Below are 5,460 nucleotides of genomic sequence, written 5' to 3' on the forward strand. Positions count from 1 at the left end.
ATTTACAGCAGGTGTAAATCTGGCCCCAGCAGCAGGGAAAAGCAAACAGCTATGGAGCACAGGAAATGTTTTGAGGTGAAAAGCTTTGCTTTGAAGGGAATGTGTGAACACAGTGGGCGTGCTCATGGGAGGAGGGAATGGAGGCTACATGTTGTATTATTGTCATTGTTGTGTTGGTTTTGTCTTTTTCATTTTCCAAGGAAAGAAAACTGCTAAGGAAAAAAGTTACCAGATACATGGGGAAATCTGGAGCAGTAGAGGCAGAGTGATAGGGGAGGAGGAGGTAAAAATGGGAGAGGAAATCAAACTTTTCCCTCTTTCATTTGCAGTAATTGTGATATTTTATTTTAGAAGCCCAAAGGTGCAAAAACAATCATTAGAGAAACCTATATGTTATTTTTGTATCTATATCTATATATATATTAAAAGAGAACAAAACCTAGAATTTTTAAAAAGACAAATAAAAGCAAAGGGAGCTTCAGCAACACAAAATGTAGTCAGTCCCCTGGCCAAGGGCTAACCCTGTTCCAAGTCCCAGCAGGAAGACCCTGCAAGAATATCTTTGGCTCTGTGGTGGGTCTGCCTCCTCTCCAGCTCTCTCTCTCTCCTCTTCATCCTCTGGCATTTTCTGATTCGCATCAATGCAGCTGGGACCAGAGTCCTACTTAGTGCCAACTGGGGACATGGAGAACAGGGAATATTGGTGTGAGTGAATGTGTGTGTGTGCATGCAAACATAAGGATATTTGTGTGTTGTGTCCAGGCTAACTGGCTCACTAGCTGGAGAGATGGGGGAGAGGGAGGAGAACTGCAGCTCTCCTTGCCTCTGCCTTGCAGGGGAGTGTGAGTGGGGAGGGCTGCGGTGTGGAGGGCAAGAGCAGACCAACTCCTATGACCTGCTTCAGGATGCAGGATTCGATCCAGCAGACATGATCCTCTCCCAGCATGGTTGCAGCAAGTCCTCTGGAGGTCACATCCCTCCTTGCCTTTCCAGTGGTGTGACTGCATGTGTCTCCTTCCTGACCAGGGCCAGCCTGCATCTCCTCCTGCTGCAACTCCATGCTTTCATACTTTTCCCAGGTTCACAGGTGGGTAGGAAAACTAGCAACCCAGGGGGCATAAAGAATCTGGGATGTCACCTACCTCCCCAGAGAAGCCCCACAAGGTGTGTCAGACAAGGCAAGTGAGAAGGGCAGCAGGAAGATTATAGCAGTCCAATGGAAGTGGGGAGGTTTGGAGGCTGATGTGCTGCTAAGCAAAGGAGCTGGGCTCCCTTGGGGATTCCTGTCCCATTTTTTTCCATCAGATAAGAGAGCCCTGAAGGCCTCCCAGAGCTCTCCCAGCTGGCATTATGAAGCGTTGTGAAGTGGGCAGTACAAAACAGATGTTCTGGTTTTATTGTGAGCTGTCTGATTTTTAAGCAACTGCTGCATCTTACAAACCGGGGCTGTAAACAGCTAGTGCGTCAGACGGGACCAACAGCCAGGAAAAGGATAATTACTGCATGGACTTAATTTATTTGCTGGAAGGAGTGTATGCTGTGTTGAAAACGTGCACACTGACTGCAGGGAGGTCAGGCCTGCAAGGAGAGGACAGGAGAGCCTGGATCCTTGTCCTTGCAGAAAGGATGCCAATCCAGATTTATTAAAGCAATAATAAGGGTCTTTCGATGTTTTTTTATTATTATTATTTTTGCACTGGTTGTTTTTTGGGTGAGTTGCCCCTGCCTGCTCTCCTATGGGCAAAGAGGAGAGATAAGACACGTTTTCACATCCTCAGGGAAGGAGGGCAGTCAGTCCCCAGACAGCTGAACAACAAACTTGGGCTGCACGATACTTAAACCCAACACCGGAGCTGGCTTTGAAGCCAGAGGTAGGGCTTACCAAAAAAACCCCAAACATTTAAAACCCATCCAAACCCCAGACAACCCAATGCAAAAGTGTTTTCTGGAAGCTGGTCATAAGGGAACTTGTAGGTGGGACTCTGAACCATCCTGGCAGTGATGTGGGCTGTGAAACATTTCAGCTGAAGAACAGGAGAAAGTTCAAGATCGGTGCAGAGATAGAAGCTACCCCAGTAATCAGTCATGATAGAAATATGGCCTGCACTTGGGATAGTTGGGAGGGGAGAAGGGTCAAAAGAGGGTGGGAGTGTGGGAAATATGGTGGTGGCAGTGACCTCACCAGGTGACTTACAGCCCCTAAGGTGGATGCTATCACAGCTTATTCTTGGTTGTTCTTGAAAGTGACTTGCAAGGAAAAACTTTGATTTTCTCATGGTTTGGGGTTTGTTACAGTCCTTCAGCTCTGCACAAGGTCTCCCCTTAGCCTCCCAATGGGGTCATGCCACTGCTCCCGCCACCCTGGAAAAGGGCTTTCACCCTCTGCCATATGACTTGAGCAAAAGGCTTCTGGCTTAGGAAAGAGGTTGCCATGGAAACAGAAGACTAGGTTATCTTTAGAGAATATTTTTTCTCTCTCTTTTAATTATTTACTAACTGTTTGAAGAAGAAGGAGGAAACATCTATCCTTCTCAAAGAGGAAGCAGAATACTAAAACCCAGGAAATGCCTCATGGTTTTTGCTAGGGATTTCTGCAGCAGGGCAGGTTTTGCAGTTTCTCCTGGCAAAAACTGCCTTTCCCAGCTATGCCTGGCTGTTGGCACCAAGAAAAACCTCTGTCATCACCCACCCACCTCTCAGACAACACCTGAGGGCAGCCCAGGATTTGCCCAGGAGTCTTTTCAGCCTCCTGTATCCCCCACTTCCCACAGTGGACTATATCACAGGCAGCTCCTGCCAGAAGCCTCTTTGCCTGTTGTCAGCACGAGATCTCTCTGTTTTGTCCCACTGCCATGTTACCCTTCTGCCTGTCTCTCCCCCATGTCTGCCACTGAAAGCAGCTCCTCTCCCTGCTCAATGCTGGGCTTCTCCACATGCTCACACACCAGTACTGTGTCCTGACCCAGCTGCTGCTCCATCAAGCTGGGTGTACTTAGCTCTTCACATCTTGGCCTGCCAGCCAGTTCCTCTAATGCTTTTCAACATTTCACAGACTCACAGATTGTTAGGGGTTGGAAGGGACCTCTGGAGATCATCTGGTCCAACCCTGCCACAGCAAGTTCACCTATAGTGGGTTGTACAGGATGATGTTCAGGAGGAGTTTTAATATCTCCAGAGATGGAGACTCCACAACCACTCTGGGCAGCCTGTCTCAGTGCTCTGCTGCCATCAAAGTAAAGAAATTCCTCCTCGTGTTTAGGTGGAACTTCGTGTGTTCAAGTTTGTGCCCATTACCTCTTGTCCTGTCCTTGTCCTTGTCACTGTGCAACACCGAAAAAAGACTGGCCCCATTCTCCTGACACCCACCCTGTAAGTATTTATAAACATTGTTAAGATCCCCACCTCAGTCTTCTCCTGAGTAAGAAGACCCGAGTTCCTCCGCCTTATAGTTCCTCCTTCCCTCATAAGAGAGATGTTCTAGTCCCATAATCATCCTTGTAGCCCTTTGCTGTACCCTCTCCAGCAGTTCCCTGTCCTCCTTGAACTGGGGAGCCCAGAACTGGACGCAGTACTCCAGATGCATCCTCGCCAGGGCAGAGTAGAAGGGCAGGACCTGTTTGCCATACTTTTCTTGATGCACCCCAGGGTTCCATTGGCCTTCTTGGACACATTGCCAGCTCATGATCATCCTGTTGTCCACCAGAACTCCCAGGTCTTTTTCCACAAAGCTGCTCTCAGCCCTTAATCTGTACTGGTACATGGGGTTATTCCTCCCTAGGTGCAGTACCCTACACTTGCCTTTGTTGGATATCATGAGGTTTCTCTCTGCTCAACTCTTCAGCCTGTCCAAGTCATGCTGGATGGCAGTAGAGCCATGTGGTGTGTCAGCCACCCATCCCAGTATTGTGTCATGAGCAAACTTACTGAAGGTACATTCTATCCCTTCATCCAGGTCATTAATGAATATGTTGAACAGGACTGGACCCAGTACTGACTCCTTGGGAACACCACTTGTTATGGACCTCCAGCTAGACTCTGTGCCACTAACCACAATCCTCTGAGATCTATCTTTCAGCCAGTTTCTCTGAATTGTTTTTTCTAAGCCCTCTTTGTACACTTTCCCCTCTCACCACGGCCTCTGGGCCCACTGGTGTGGCTTATTGCGTCTGCAGAGCACAGCCCACCCAGAGTGCATCCCACCTTCTCTAGCACACAAAATCCTCACCAACTCCAACCTGCCTATGGAAATCACGCCCTTATTTAATGTTTCTCCTGCACCCAGAGATCCTGTCTCAGCATTGCCAAATGAACAAACTGTACCAATAAGGGTACTTCTTGTGGCTTCTTCATCTCTCTTCCTTACACCACTTGCCACAAGGCTCCTTATGAATTCACACATATGGGAAGCCATTGCCAGCATGACCACTGTTTTCTTTCATGGGAAGTTGGCAGTGTGGTGCATTTGGGATTGTTTTTTTTGTTGTTGTTGTTTCTGGGGGGAAGGGGGGTTATGAGCCCAGGTTCTTTGAAGGACTGAGCACCTCCAGATTTCTGTGACATTAATGCAAGTTGAGCAGGCCTGGTGTAAAGAAAAGTGAAAGTGTCATTGAGCAAGAAAATAACTTTTTTTCAGACCTAAGAGACTCAAAGCAGAACACTTGGACATCTTCAAGGAATTTTCTACTTTCCTTTTGGCTGATAACCAAACTGTTCCTGACATAATGACCGTCTTGTGTCCAAAATGCCACAGAGTCACCCTCCACCACCCCACAGGGCACAAAAGATGTGTTCCCAGGTAGCAAGGTGCTTGCATGTTGCTGCGGCAGATGTTCCCTGCACACCCCCCATGCAAAGAGATCAAAAGGTGTCATAGAGATGGCTGAGGAGCAGTAAATTTGTTTTAGCCTACACACTTCCCATTGTCAACTGAAAACTCAACATTTATTATGAAAGACGTGGAGGTAAGCAGCTTTGGTTTGCTTGGTTTCATCACAAGAATTTCACAGAGGGGAGGAAAATTAAACCCAGCTGCTTTTCTAACTAGATGTGATACAAAACACAGTGAACCTTGCAGAAAGTGCTCAGTACTTTGCGAAGTCAGACCCCTGGATGTGTGCCACCCAGTGAAGTTTATCCATGTGCAATCAGGCTTTCCAAGTATTCCCTTCCCTGATCTTCATGAATACTTCATTGTATGAGATCTGTCCTACTTCTCAGGTTTTTTTCATGTTATTTTTGTTCCTTTCTAGGCACTGACTTCCAGTAAGAACTCAGTATGTCAGTATCTTTGAATTATCATTAATTTCTTCCATCTCATTTGGACATGTTTCTTTTCTAGCACTTTTTCTTTCCCCTGCATATTTCCAAGCCCCCTGTTTACTTCTGCTAAGATCCTGTCACACTTTGAGCTGGAACTGGCAATGTAATATTCAATATTTATGCCTCCTGGCCACTTTGAGA

Source organism: Chaetura pelagica, unplaced genomic scaffold (assembly GCF_000747805.2).
Source record: "Chaetura pelagica isolate M959 unplaced genomic scaffold, ChaPel_1.0 scaffold530, whole genome shotgun sequence".
Lineage (NCBI taxonomy): Eukaryota > Metazoa > Chordata > Aves > Apodiformes > Apodidae > Chaetura > Chaetura pelagica.